At 43.5% G+C, this 15,777-nt stretch overlaps 1 protein-coding gene across 13 annotated transcripts in view; it reads left to right on the top strand.

Annotated features, from left to right (window-relative positions):
* The window catches only part of LOC143292584 (dipeptidyl peptidase 4-like), a 395,699-nt gene that overhangs the window by 329,454 nt on the left and 50,468 nt on the right, over positions 1-15,777 (top strand). The window lies entirely within an intron of this gene.

Here is a 15,777-nt window from a genome sequence, read left to right as displayed (position 1 = left end):
ACACACACGGTCTATTCGTGTGTGTGTGTGTGTCCCTCTTTCTCTCCCTCTCTCTCTCTCTCTCTCTCTCGTAGGTGTGTGTGTGTGTGTGTGTGTGTGTGTGTGTAATAAATGACTCGATGGGAAAGAAGGGACAGTCGGGTACATAAAGAATACTTCCCTTCACCACACAACCCGGCACATAGAGTGTCGTTTTATGCTGTAACATGACGTTGGAACGGCTTTGTATTTGCTATACTGGGAATACGCGACAAATGGCTGATTACAGATAGAACAGAACACCACAAACATGTTGCTTCTCTGTCAATGGCATTTGCTGGATTATTTTGTTCCTCTTTCCGAGTCTTCTCCCTGGAAATCCTTCTGAGAAATAACCACATAGTTCCATCTCCCTTGACTCCTTTCTGTGTGAAAATCAAGTCTGAAACGATAATCAGTAGGCCGTGTAATTAATGACCACACAGCTGGCGATCACCTGTTATTGCTGCACTTACTGCTGCCACCACAGCTGCTGCTGCTGCTGTTGCTGTGATTGCTTCCAATACTCTATGGACGAGAGAGTGGGGGTGTAACGTCGGCAAGTACATTCTGCGCTTTGATTAAATTCTGGCCTGGATAGTTTGGACAGCAGCTGCCTTATCTGCTGTTCTGATGTTCATAGTCAGACACAACTATCATACTACTATACGGTCATTATGAAGGATAATATCTACCAATAACGATGGTAATGACTGTTATCATTTTTATTATTCTTGTTCTTATCATTATCATGATGAGCAGCAGCAGCAGCAGCAGCAGCATTATCATCTTCATCATCCTTCTTCTTCTTCTTAATAATAATAATAATAATATTTTTGTTGTTGTTGTTGTTTTCTTCTTCTTCTTCTTGTTATACTTGTGATATCCCATTCTGTGAGAGGCGGCGAGAGGATGCTTTGTTTCAAAACCTCTGAACTGTTCTGGCGACATGGCAACAGAGTGAATCACAGCGCTGAACACTGCTCGAGCACTGACGTGGATTGACATTCAGTGTTTGTGTAACTGGGGGATAACATATATGGCTGCAGTATGAGGAGAGCAAATTGACATCGTCAGTTCTTAAGTGAGAATCGAAAGAAAATAGCATCGTCATACAGAACACAACCTTAAAAAGTCACGATCTATCAAATCGAAAAAAAAAAAGAATAACAGTGTCCCAAAACAAATATATAAATACGCATAATTTTTATTGTTATAATATTAAATAGAAAATAGAACCATACAGCATGTATTAGAAAACAATCGCGCATTTAAGTTGAAAAACAAACAAACAAAAAACAACAATAACAACAAAAACAACTACAAAATATTGCCACATATTAGGACTGGAGAAAAAGTTAATCTCCAAAATATTTTGTAGAAAAAAATACACATCTGAACGTTTTCGACGTTGTGATAACATTTTGCCGTCTCTTTATCAGGATTAACAAAAAACACACCTGAAAACGTAACTGGATGTTTACGAGAAGAAAGCCGATTCGCCACACTATCTAATTAGCAAGAAACACATATCTTCACTCATGATGTGTGTGGGCGGTGTTGAGGAGAAAGGGGGTGTGGAGGTGGCAAGAAGGGGGCGGTGGAGTGTAAAGGGAAAACTACGTCTCAACAGAGCAACAACGAAACGACAACATATTAACACAGCTATGAAAGGTACACACACACACACACACACACACACACACACACACACACACACACACACACACACAGCACACACACACACAGTACACACACACACACACACACACACACACACACACACACACACACAGATCCACACACACACAGTACACACACACACACACACACACACACACACACACAGATCCACACACACACACACACACGCACACACACACACACACACACACACACACACACACACACACACACACAGCCACACACACACACACACAGCCACACACACACACACGACACACACACACACACAGAGCCACACACACACACGAGAGCCACACACACACACACACACACACACACACACACACACAGCCACCGCTCAGGGACAGTGGCTTGGACCACCGGAAGTGGCGGAAGACACAGTATCGACCTGCGCAGAACGCTGGCCACTCGACTGGCAGTGCACTTTTTGCACGCTCCTGGGTGTCATGGGAAAAAAGCAAACAAACAAAAACAACAACAACAACAACAAAACAAAAAAACTCCCCACCCCCCCACCACCACCCCTCCCTCACCGTTCCCCTTCCCTTCCGCTGTTCACACTTCCTGGGCTGTTCTTAACTGTCCGAGGTGCCATGCAAGAATCATTTATTTATGATTATAATGACACACACACACACACACACACACACACACACACACACACACACACACATATATATATATATATAATTATTATTAGTCATTTAGATATATAGCTATGTAGGAGACATTTAACAAGTATAGCTAGGCAGGAGTCATTTAGATATAGCGAGGCAGGAGACATTAACAGATATGGCGATGCAGGAGTCATCATGCATTAGATGTAGCGATGCTGGAGTCATTTAGTTATAGCTATGCAGGAGTCAGTTAGATATAGCTATTCAAGAATCATTTTGATGCAACAATGCAGGAGTCATTTAGATATAGCTGAGTCATTTAGATAAATAGAGGTGTGGACTGGATGATGACCCAAATGTGTCACTCAGTGAAGGTGGATGTCGTACAAGCTGACTGCAGCTGACCCTGGCCACCCTTCATCCGGCCTGCTTTCCCGCTGCCCCCCCCCCCCCCCCACTTTCCTCCTGCCTCCCCTTCCTACCCCACCCCTCACCCACCCCTTATCCCCCTCCCCGACGCCCCTAGCCCCCAACCCCCCGGCCCCCATCCCCGTAAGCCTCGCACCTTACCTCCCTTGAATTCCACTTCGTTTTTTGCGGCAAAGTGCACAGTGTCTGCTTTATTTTGTCTTTGCTTTTTAATGGAAGACAGTGAACGAAAACAGAATGGAGAGATTAATAATATACCATCAACTGAACGTGGTTGCTGTGGCCTTCCTGACCAAATACCGGGTCGCAGACTACCATGTACCCCACTTCTATATAATTTACACTGGCTTCCAGTATCTGAAAGAATAAAGTTCAAAATAGCGTGCGTGTGTGTTTCAGTTCACTGAAATGGTTTTGCACCATCGCGCTTCTCTGGTCGAGTAAAGATTTACAGTCTATCCCACCCTGGCCTGGATTCTTCGTCTGACACCAGGCATGTTTGAAATCCCAGGTGCACGTCTCATATTTTTCGAAACATTTGCACACTCTGGTATTTGGTTTTGGAAATCTCTACCAGAAAATGCAAGACACTGCTCCACAGTCAAAGCTTTCAAATCTAATACGAAAACATACTTGTTCAAACAATATGTTAAACAGTTGACCATTCTAACCCCCAAACCGCCTTTGTGAATCGAATGGTGTGGAGCTGGGGGCTAGTTTGGAGATAGTATTTTTTAGCGAGTTTGTACTCTATATTTTTTATATTTCTGAGTCTTAATCAGTTTAGGTGTGTTGTTTAATGCACCTGGAGCCACGGGGAATAGGCTATATAAATGCACATTATTATAACTATTGTTGTTACTATTGTATTATTATTATTGTTGTTGTTATTGTTATTATTATTGTTGTTGTTGTTGTTGTTGTTATTATTATTAACCTCACCCAGGTCCCCGAGGTCACTCTGAGGTGGGGGCACATTGTTTCCGAGCACCGGCAAAGAAGTCCTTCCAGCCCGGAACTTGGCAATCTCACAGTTGATTGGAGGGACCGGACAAACGTGATCCAATCAAAAGGCTGCCCTCGGCAACCAGTAGTTGGCTAATAAGGCCTCGTGCGGTAGGAAAGGGGGGGGGGGGGTCAGGGGGTCAGGGCTAAAGAGAGGGGGGTAATGGGGGCGGGGGTGGGGGTGGGGGGGTGGGGGGGGAGCAAAGGGAAGAAGAAGAATTTCCAAACATGTGTCACTGACCTGTGTCAGATCAATAAGAAAAGTACATGGCAGCAACATCTGTGTTCTACCGCAACATCAACACAGACACCAGTCACGTGATCCGTTCGCCATCAACACACACACACACACACACACACCGAACAAAACAACTTGCATAGGTCTCATTCGGGACGTTTCATGGTATGATGATGATGATGATGATGGTGATGATGATGACTGTCTCGCCCTGTTGTTTTTAACATTGCTTGGGAAGTTCCCAGTGAAAACCACATCCACATGTGATTGTAGTGTACACAATGGGTGACGTTTCCTGTGCGCGTGGGAGTCATGTGGGAACGACTAGTATCGTGGTCTGGGGCGTGGGGTATGAAAAATTACTATGATTTGGCTGCCACTGAGAATTTCTACACGCTTCCAGTATGAATTATAGGGGAGTGTATCGGATTGAGTCTGTCAGTTTGTTGTGGGCTGCCATGAATGCACGTCGGCATTTCTAAACTTTGTAATGCTGTTACGTCTGCGTGTTTTTAGGCAAATGTTGGGTGGATCCGTTTTCTGATAAATGAGCTACAGCTAACGTTAACGACCAAGGAAATGAATGGGTTACGTAAATGCTCGTGTTGATAAAAGAGCTTCTCTGTACCAACCTCCATCTTTCTCCCCACTCTGTCGCTCATTTTCTGTGGGAAGGTGTAGGTGTGGGGTAGGGGACTGTGTACAGAGGGAGTGTTCAAGGACGGGAAGGGGGTTATACCACGATCTGAATGAGCTCTTGTTGAAATGAAAAAAAAAAAAAATTAAAAAAGGACTGATCCCCTCCCATCCTTCGGATTTCTAAAACCTGAGAGGTGTGTTAGTAGACGATGACAGTCATGGCCGGCAGTTTAACTCCCGAGTGTTGAAAAAGAGACAAGCGATAGTTTGATATCGGCGCAATTTGTCATTACCAGCGAGAGACGGGAAATTGTAAAAAAAAAAAAAAAAAAAAAAAAAAATGGAAACTGTCATCCGTGAGAGAGTCGTCTACTAAGTAGCCCGGCTGGGGTTTATTTCACTGTTAGCGGCACTTCCTCTTTTTTTTTTCTTTTAGTATTGACTGAATAATGTTGTGGTGATAATAAAAATGAGAATAATGGATTGGTGATGCTGCTGTTGCTGCTGCTGTCGTGATGATTTTCTTTTATTGTACGATTATTGTTGTTTTTTTTGGTTTTGTTTTGCGTTGACTAAATAATGTTGTAGTGATGATGGAAATAAGAATAATGGGTCGATGCTACTGCGGTTGCTACTGCTGTCGTGATGATTTTCTTTTATTGTTATTTATTTTCATTGTTGTTGATAAGGGCCCTTCTCCCTTGGGCTACAGAAACACAAAGCTTTGTGTATACTAATGCTTTCAGGATAAGTTTTTTTTCCTTCTTTTTTTCTATTTTTATTTTAACCAGAACGACTAGCTGTAGAGGTAGGGCGCAGAAAATCGGTTTAAAAAGGACTGCATCACCAGCCAGCCTGGAAGACTGTTTCTACCACTGAGATATATGTTTACATGGGTGTTTTCCGAGTGAAACGAAACAGCAAAGAACCCATTGTAAACTTTAGAAGCGAGAGGGTGAGGGAGATCGGAGCTAGGGGGGAGGGGGAGGGAGTGGGGATTGGAAAGGAGTGGGGGGAGGGAAGGGGCGGGGTAGAGATGGAAGGGTGCATCAACCCAACAGGTGCAGATAGGGTACAGGTGTGTGTGTGTGTGTGTGTGTGTGTGTGAGCACCCAGTTATATAACGCCACACACAGCAGCCGTTTGTTCAGTGTTGTTGTGGGTGTGTCCGTCACTGTGGACTACTTTTGTCTGTCTGTCTGCCTGTCTGTCTGTTGGTCAATCTGTCTGTCTGTCTCTTATCTGTAGGTCTATGTCCGTCTCTGTCTCTCTGTCTGTGTGTTTGCTTCTTTCTCTGTGTCTCTACCCCTCTTTCCACGTTCTCTCTCTCTCTCTCTCTCTCTCTCTCTTAGTTCGTACATTCTGTGTTCAAAGTGAAGTCACCACATAGTCTGTAAATAAAATGTTAGATTACCCACTCCCTCTTCCCCCATCCCTCGCCCCCTTCCTTCCCTGATGTGTATGTATGCCCACGGCCGAAGCACATTAAACCATCTGAATATGAATATCTCACTCTCTTTCTCTTCTCTACCCAAGAATCACCTATCCTCTCTCTTCAGTTTCCCGCCGTCTCTCTCTCTTTCTCGCTATGCCTTGCCCTACTGTTAATCTGTCCCATTGTCTGTCCCTTCCCACTCACTCTGTGTCTTTCTGTCTCTTTCGCTCCCTCTCTCTCTGCTTGTCAGCTTGTTGTTTTTGATTACACTCTCACAAACGGAGGCCGACAAAAACGGCAGGAAGAAAACAACCGAACAAAACGCATATATATTTGATGTGCTTGACAACAGACGGAAGGAAGGCATTTCCAATGACATCAGAGGACGATGTGGTGAGAAGGAATCAAAGCAGCGTCACGAACTTCAGAAAAATGGAATAGAGCACATTCACCACACATTGCTTTTTTCAGTTCTGTGGATTTAATGACTTGTCCATTTATTTGTTAATGTATCATATTTATTCTTTTTATTTTTTTAATTATTATTTTTTTTTTTTATTGTTTTCCCTCAAGGCCTGACAAAGCGAGTTGGGTTACGCTGCTGGTCAGGAATCTGCCTCCGTCTCCCCGTCTCTCTGCACCCTCCCCCCCACCCCCCTTCACCACCACCCCTCTCTCTCTCTTTCCCTCTATCTCCATCTCTATCTGTACCCCCACATCCGCCTCTTTCTCCACTTCCCCTCTCCCTCTCTCTGTCTCTCACTTTATGTTTGTGTAACTCAGACTCTTCAGACTGTTTATGTTTATCGTAAAACCCATAATAGGAAGTATGAACACTAAAACGCTGTTTTTTTGGTTTTTTTTTTTAACTTTAGCTCTGTGTGTGTGTGTGTGTGTGTGTGTGTGTGTGTGTGTGTGTGTGTGTGTGTGTGTGTGCGTGCGTGTGTGTGTGTGTGTGTGTGTGTGTGTGTGTGTAGAAAGGAACACCACTGTCATCCAGTTATTTCCATGGACTGAGATGCATGCCGTGGAGTCCCGTAGGATCACTGAGTTTAATGGAACTCGATGCTTGGGATCACGCAGCACACGGCCACATGGTCCTGACATCTGTCCTCAGTTGGATGGTGGGGTGTGGGAGGTGGGGTGGGTGTTGAAGATGTCTTTTGCTCAAGATAACATCCCTGTATGTGTGTGTGAAGGCGGAACGGGTGTGGCTGTCTGTGAGTGTGGCCAAACATCTCACCCCTTTCTGCCGTGGTTTGGTTTGTTTTGTTTTTTGTTGTTGTTTTTTTTCGCGAAATCGTCTTGTGTCTCACCCGAAGATCGTGTGTGAGCTGATGATGGCTTCCGGGAGGTGAGGGCCAGAGGGCTACCTCCCTGCACACTTCAGGCACGTGAGGGAAAGAGGGTTACCTCCCTGCTCACTATTATGGGTGCTGAAGACGGTGTCAGGCTTCTTTCATCCCTCCCCTGGCAGTCTCTGATCCCTGGTCCTCCTTTTTTCCCCGAGCTAATGGATTGTCCCTGGGTCCGTATCCTGTTGTAAACCGGAGGCACTCTGAGATGATTGACATGGAGTTCATCACTTTTTTTTCCATTTCCTTTCCTGCACTGAGGTTCAGAGGTGGATTGTGGATTGGGCTTGCATGGGCGTTTGGGGTAACGCTCTGTCTGTCTGTCTGTCTTATTGTCTCTCTGTCTCTGTCTGTCTGTCTCTCTCTGCTTCTCTCTCTCTGTCCCACTGTCTGTCTGTCTCTCTGCTCGTTCATTCGTTCTCTCTGTCTGTGTATGTGGTTGTGTATTTATCTGTATGACTGTGTGTTCATTTATTCATTGATGAAATATGTGTGTGTGTGTGTGTGTGTGTGTGTGTGTGTGTGTGTGTGTGTGCTGTGCCGTGCCGTGCCGTGCCGTGCTGAAGACAACATGCAAGAGGACAAACGCACCAATCGGTGTGGGGCCCCCTAGCTGTGCCGAAAGGAAGCGTGCAGCAGACACAGACAACAGTGGTTGTTTGTTTCCCATTCGGGCCAGCACGGTGTGACGTCACGGGAACCGGGGGTTTGTGTCGGCGTGCTGCCAGACAAGTGCTGCTTCTGAAAACATGTCACCCCTGCTTTCTGAATCATGGCAAACTGTTCGGGAATAGAACCGGTGTTTTAGAAAAAAAACAACAACCAAAAACAAAAAAAAACAACAACAAAAAACAAACAAACCGAAACTGTTTTAGAAAATTAGAAATTACAAACTACAACAGAAGCGGTGTTTTAGAAAAACCCGAAACTGTTTTGGAAAATAAGAAATTACAAACTACAGCAGAACCGGTTTTATTTTTATTATTATTATTATTTAGCAAAACCCGAAACTGTTTTGGAAAATGAGAAATTACAAACTACAACAGAACCGATTTTTTTTTTTTTTTTTTTTTTTTTTTTTTTTTTTTAATAGAAAAACCCGAAACTGTTTTAGAAAATTAGAAATTACAAACTACAACAGAACCGGTGTTTCCGAAAAACCCGAAACTGTTTTTGAAAACAAAAACAAAAAAACAACAACAGAGCCCTTCCGAAACCCTGTTCGTTGAAATTGTTTGCAAAACCTTGGTTCTGAAATCCCCGGAGGTAGTCTTCGTGGATGGGTGGACATGTAAAAGTGGCCATTTTTAGCTGGAAGGTTGATGAGACGAAAGGGACAGGAAAAGGGATGGGGCAGAAGTGTTTGGGAATTGCACACACACACACACACACACACACACACACACAGGTATATAGTATGTATACAGAGAGAGAGAGAATTTGAACTTAAATAAATTGATTTTATTTTCTCAGGGTAAAAGACTGAGCAAGACAATGAGAGAGAGAGAGAGAGAGAGAGAGAGAGTGTGTGTGTGTGTGTGAGAGAGAGAGAGAGAGAGAGAGAGAGAGAGAGAGAGAGAGAGAGAGAGAGAGAGAATACATGCATACACACAGACATACACAGCGAGAGAGACAGACAGAGACAGAGAGGGTGGAATAGTTCTCAGACTCATCTTTCCTTCATAATTTATGGCCATGGTTGTTCTCCTGGAGCTACTCCCAGAACCTTGCAGTGTTGGAACGGAAGTCTCCAACAGAAATCAAAGCGGTCTTCCAGGTACCTTGTCCAACTTCGTTCAAATCGGCAAAGTGTGCGCGCTCGTGGTTTGTGTGCATGTGTGCGTGTGTGTTTGTGTGTACATGCGCGTGTGCATGCGCGTGCGCGTGCATTCGTGCATGTCTGACCATGCTTCATTTCATTTCCATTTTGTTATGAGCGCTGTGATATTTCCCCCCCGCTGTGGTCAAGAGGAAAGTGAGAGAAGAGATGGGCGCTGTGCTGTGTTGTGCCGTGCTGTGCACTGCAGTGGAGCGGAAAGAAACAGAGTGCCCTGTCTGCATTGCTCCATTGGCTCCGCTCCGCTGCCCGCCGCTATGACCGGATGTCCTTCTGATTGGAACACGGGAGACTGGCGCGTGGCGTGTGGAGGTGGAGGGAGGGGAGGGGGTGGGTGGTGGTGGTCCGTCTGTCCTTGAGTTTTGTGTCACTGTGTCTGCCTGTCTGTCTGTCTGTCTGTTTCTTTTCTGCCCTTGAAGGTGACAGTCACAACCGGAATTTTTCTAAGTGTCTACACTTCACAACGGTTTTTTTTTTCTGTGGGTTAAAGAAACAGTTAGCTGTTAACCGTTTTGTGGTGTTGGGGATTATGGTGGCGTGGCCGTCAGTGGATAGTGTTGATATGAAGCACGCGACGATATATCAGAGGATAGTGTTGAGATCAAAGCACGTGACGATATATCAGTGGGTAGCATTGAGATACAGCAGAGGAAGCACGCGACGATATATCAGCGGATAATGTTAAGATGAAGCTCGCGACGATATATCAGTGGATAATGAAATAAAGCACGCGACGATATATTAGTGGATAGTGTTGAAGTGAAAGCTCGCGACGATATATCAGTGGATAGTGTTGAGATGAAGCACGCGACGATATATCAGTAGATAGTGTTGAGGTGAAAGCACGCGACGATATATCAGTGGATAGTGAGTGTTGAGATGAAGCTCGCGACGATATATCAGCGGATAGTTTTGGGGTGAAAGCACGCGACGATATATCGGGGGATAGTGTTAGGATGAAGCACGCGACGAAAAGGCATGCACCTGGCAGGGTATCGTGTTCCAGACTGCCTGTGCTGGTCGTAATGCTTTTTACCTGGGGACGATGCCAAGGTACTGGCTAATCCTCTCTGATCTGCTGCTCACGCTCTGACACAGTTTCACTTTTACGGGTTTTGTTTTGGTGGTGATGGTGTTTTTGTCTTGTTTTCGTTTCGTTTTGTTTTTTGGCTACAGCCGAGTGCGGTATCCCTGACTGTATTGATTGTAATGGCTGAGTGAAATGAAACTGAAACCCTGATTGGTTTCTGTGGTTTGTGTCATGGACGGTTTGTTATTAATATTATTATTATTATTATTTTGTAGCCGTGGTCCCGAGTGGTGTATTTATAATGAAAGGGTACGGTACAAAAGAACTAACTGAATGATGATTGACTGAATTAAAGGATAGACAAGAATTCCCGCACACAGGCCAGGAACATACAGAGGTCAGTCACAAATGGGTTTTTCAATTGTTTTATTTACAATAGTGATTAGATGAGAAGAAGACATACGAGGAAGAGAAGAGATAAAACAGTACCTGAACAGCCACAAGTAAACAGATGTCATTAAGCACATGTCAGCACAAGTGAATAATAAAGCACATGTAAACATGGAAAGACTATTACTCTGCTTGGGATAAGCAACAACATAAGATAATGCATATATGTGAAGACCAAACACTGACATCAAATGACATTTCTAATACATTTAAATAGTGCAGTTGAAGTTATTGAAGCTATGCTGATTTATGAAAGTACACTGACAGTATAGATTAGGTAAAGCTTATGCTGTGTCAAAGTGACTCAAATGAATCAGGTAGCACTATACTGGAGTAAGCCGTATAGGAGAGAGCATGATAACTAAATTTCAATTAACAGACTGATACATATCAGGTGGTTTTAACCAATAACTGATATTAATCCAACACTATATTGTAATCTTGACAGAATACTACACACATCTTAGAGTACTGAGCACACTGTAACTGTGAAACACTGTAGCAGTACAACTGATATCAGCATGTAAAATAATACATGAATAATAAACAAGATAATAGAATCAGGAGGGGAGGCTTTGATAAAATATTGGCAAACTGATAGACCAGATAGTGAAGAACCATCATGGCTTAACCATTAAGTTGTGAATGAACTTACACAAGTAATCTGTTTCATCAAAGCCAAATATCAACATAACTAAGCTTGTACTCAACATTTAAATCTCCTCTGCTGAAGTGGGATAAGTAACCTAACCTTCATCAGTGACAGCAGATGAGAAAGAACGTGTAATATGCATTCACTAGAACATTCTGGAACAAACTGTCAGCGTCCAGAGACGTCATTGACTGTGACGTTAAGAAGACTTAAATGGAACACTGCTTCAAGCATATGACGACATGACTATTTTCCAGATTAATCATAGCTGACTACATGTCAACGCAATAACTGAACAAAGCAAAATCAACATACTCATATGAACACAAGTACTGTGTCAAATAATACAATTTTCAAATCATCAACACATTCTGCACACTAGTACTTTCAGCGATACGTAGCGAGACACTGTCCGTTGGGGCCGTGACACACACTCACTGCTTGTGAAACAGCAAGAAAGAGAGCAGGCTCTAGTCAGATGACTGACCAGGTGACCAGATGATCACCCACTCCACCAATTTATGCAAATTAAGCTGACTGCAAAGACAATCACGTGTGCTGCGAAGCAGACTGGCTCAAATCAGGCTAAATCTGGTAAGAACTGTGCTTGTTTCAAGGTGTTCAATGATAGATTTCTAAATGATTCCTGAACCGATCTACATCGGATAAGTCGCAAAAGAAAGAGCTCAACATCTACTTTCTAATGAATATAAAATGAAGTGTTGATTATTTAAGATGAATTTATAATCTTAATTTAAGTCACCAGAGAAGGGTCAGTTTTAGCGAGCTCATCGCGTAAAATTACAAACTGATTAAATCAAATTAACGTAGGCAAACATAAATGGAATAGATCAAAAGATGGAATTGCAACGATAGTGCAGTGAACGATACAGAGACCTGATTTAATAGATGTTTAGAGATTAGGTTGAGAATGAGCTTTGCATTCAAACCGGAAATGGCGTCACACATTCTGCGCGGGTCATTGTAGACCGCCAAGTCAGTTGCGAAAACGGCGTCTGCTATAGATCAGCTTTCAGCTTGTGCTGTGAGTTGAGTCGCCAGTCGTACTGAGCACATGGCTGCAATTATTATTGTTATTATTATTATTGTCGTTGTTGTTGTCGTTGTTGTTGTTATTGTCATTATTATTATTATCAGTAGTAGTAGTAGTGGTAGTAGTAGTAGTAGTAATAGTCACAGCAGTGTCATTATTAATATACCGTCACCTGCGTGTATGAAACGTTGAACCATACTGGCGTCAAAACGAATACTAAGTATAATTCAAAAGAAGGAGAAAATAATGTAAATCAAATGGAATCCATGGAGGAATCTCTCCCCCCCCCCCCCAACCCCCCGCTCCCCCCTGCACCCCCACCACCCTCTTTCTCTCTCCCCGTCTCCCACCTCTCTCTCTCTCTCTCTCTCTGTGATTCATATCCACGTTACGAACATAATTCGCGAAACAAAACAAAACAAACAAAAGAGAAACAAGAAGGACGAAGGACAGCGGATATTTGACGATCAGTTTGTGTGACATTTCCAGTCCATGCCACGTCACATGTCTTGGGTTGCACGGCGCCAGAGACTGGTCCACTTGTTGCCATGGTTTCCAACAGACAGGCTGTTTGCCGTGCCGGGAAAACAGCTGATGAGGCCAATTCCCATCACAGAGACTGCAGACAGAAATCAATGACTTCGCTGAGTTTTCAAACCATCAAGAGAAACCTTAAACATTTTTTTTTTCTTCAAACCTTGAAAACAAGGAAGGGGAAAAAATGATAGAATTCATTTCCATATAGACATATCTGTATGACAACGTGTTATGCTGTATGATATCATAAATATACACACACACGCGCGCGCGCGTACACACACACACACACACACACACACACACACACACACACACGTATATATGTATGTATATATATATATATAGAGAGAGAGAGAGAGGGAGAGAGAGGTTTCGACATTTCTGTTGCGCGCGCGCGCGCGCACACACACACACACACACACACACACACAGTTATATCTATCTATTATCTCTCTCTCTCTCTGTCTCTCTGTCTCTCTCTCCCTCTCTCTCTCTCTCTCTCTCTATATATATATATATATATATTTATATATAATATCAAGATGTTTGAATTTTTATTTTATGAAAGATAATAACATGTACAACTATGAAATGTAATTTTGACGTGGATACGTGAAACAACGAATATCGGACAAACATACAATGAACGACCTCCAGCTCCCCACTGTGCCCCCTCCTCCCAGTAAAAAAAAAAAGAAGTAGAAGAAATAAAAAGAAATCCCCTTGCAATTATTATACAGAACATTTGGAGCGGACGAGGTTGCCTGCCTTTCATACTGGAAGGAGCGACAACCTTGGTCGCCTTTTGGGTGTCACCGTTTGTGTTCACGTGACCTGTGATGGCATATTGTCAGCCAGTGAAAAGCTCCGACAAGCCTTGTTTATGCGTCAGTGGGCCAACGGGGATGTGACCTCGAATTAATTCCTGGGGTTGAAGAATTCCTTCTTTTCTCTTATCTAGATTACACCCCCCCCCTTACCCCCCTCCCCCCACACCCCTGATGAATAAAACATCTGAGCATTGAGTCTTCTTCTGTGTATGTGTGTCTCTCACTCCTTATCTCTGACTCAGTCTCTCTCTGTTGCTCTCTGTCTGTCTGTCTGTCTTTCTCGGGGTGTGTGTGTGTGTGGGGGGGGGGGGGGGGGATAGAAGGTGGAATTGTGAAGATGGTGACGAGTAATTCAGGTCAGAAGAAGTGACAGGTGTGTTTTCAACGTGGTTTGATGTTGTTGTTGTTGTTGTTGTTTTCTCTTTTGTTCACAGTCAATTTCTTTCTACTTTCTTTTTCTTTCCACTTTCTCGTGTTTTGTGTTGAATCTCTCCGTCTCTGTCTGGTCAAACTGTCTCTATCTCTCGGTCTCTTTGACAAAAAAAAGGCACAAGAAACAAAAAAGGAGAACAAGAAAGAAGAAGAAAAAAACCAAAAAAACAAAAAAACAAGGACAACAAAAACAGAACAAAACAAAAAAAAGCACTTCCTTGTCTTTGACTGTCGTTGATAAATAATTTGTTTTATTTTGTGTTAAATCTCTGTCATTGTTTCTATCTCTGTCTCAGGCTCCGTCTTTCTCTATGCCCGACTGTGTCTGTCTCTCTCTCTCTCTCTCTCTGTCCTTTCGTGAGTGTGTGGAGGGGGAGACGGAACGGGTAATGCTGTTAATATTGATGTTGGTCTGTGCAATGACTGCAGGCAGAGCTCTGTGTTTCTGTGGTGTTGATGTTGGTCTGTGTAATGACTGCAGAGCTCTGCGTGTGTTTGTGTGTACGTGTGGTGTTGCTGTTGGTCTGTGCAATGACTGGAGAGCTCTGTGTGTTTCTGTGGTGTTGATGTTGGTCTGTGTAATGGCTGTAGAGCTCTGTGTGTGTTTGTCTGTACGTGTGGTGTTGATGTTGGTCTGTGCAATGACTGGAGAGCTCTGTGTGTGTTTGTGGTGTAGATGTTGGTCTGTGTAATGACTGCAGAGCTGTCTCTCTCTCTCTCTGTCTCTGTGTGTGTGTGTGTGTGTGTGTGTGTGTGTGTGTGTGTGTGTGTGTTGTTGTTGTTGTTGTTGTTGGTGTTGATGTTGGTCTGTGTAATGACTGGAGAGCTCTGTTTGTGGTGAAGATGTTGGCCTGTGCAGTGACTGCAGAGCTCTCTCTCTCTCTCTCTCTCTCTGTGTGTGTGTGTGTGTGTGTGTGTGTGTGTGTGTTGTTGTTGTTGTTGTTGTTGTTGTTGTTGATGTTGGTCTGTGCAATGACTGCAGAGCTGTGAGTGTTTGTGGTGGGTGTGTGTGGAGAAAGCGGAACATGTGAATGTTGGTCGTGGTGAATGGAATGACCATCAGAGTTACGTGTTCTGATAATGTCATGTAGTTGGTCCATGGAATGACTGTCATGTCTGTGTGGTCTGTGTGTTCAGGCCAAGTAGTGGAACAGGTGATTAAAAAAAATCCTGATGACGGTGAAGATGATGACGATGTTCATGATGATGCTAGTTGTTGTGATGGTGATGATGTTGATGATGATGGTGATGTTGATGGTGATGTTGATGTTGATAATGGTGATGATGTTGATGATAGTGATAGTGCTGATGATGATAATGGATGATGATGGTGGTGGTGATGGTTATGAATGACAATGATGGTGGTGGTGATGAAGATGTTGGTGGTCATGGTGATGATGATGATGATGATGATGATGAAGAATGATGTTGATGATGATGGTTATGATGATGCTGTGATGATGATTGTGATGAAGAGTGATGATGATGATGATAATGACGATGACGTTT

Source organism: Babylonia areolata, chromosome 18, assembly GCF_041734735.1.
Source record: "Babylonia areolata isolate BAREFJ2019XMU chromosome 18, ASM4173473v1, whole genome shotgun sequence".
Lineage (NCBI taxonomy): Eukaryota > Metazoa > Mollusca > Gastropoda > Neogastropoda > Buccinidae > Babylonia > Babylonia areolata.
Note: the sequence above shows the minus strand (reverse complement) of the source record. Positions and strands in the feature narration are given on the sequence as shown.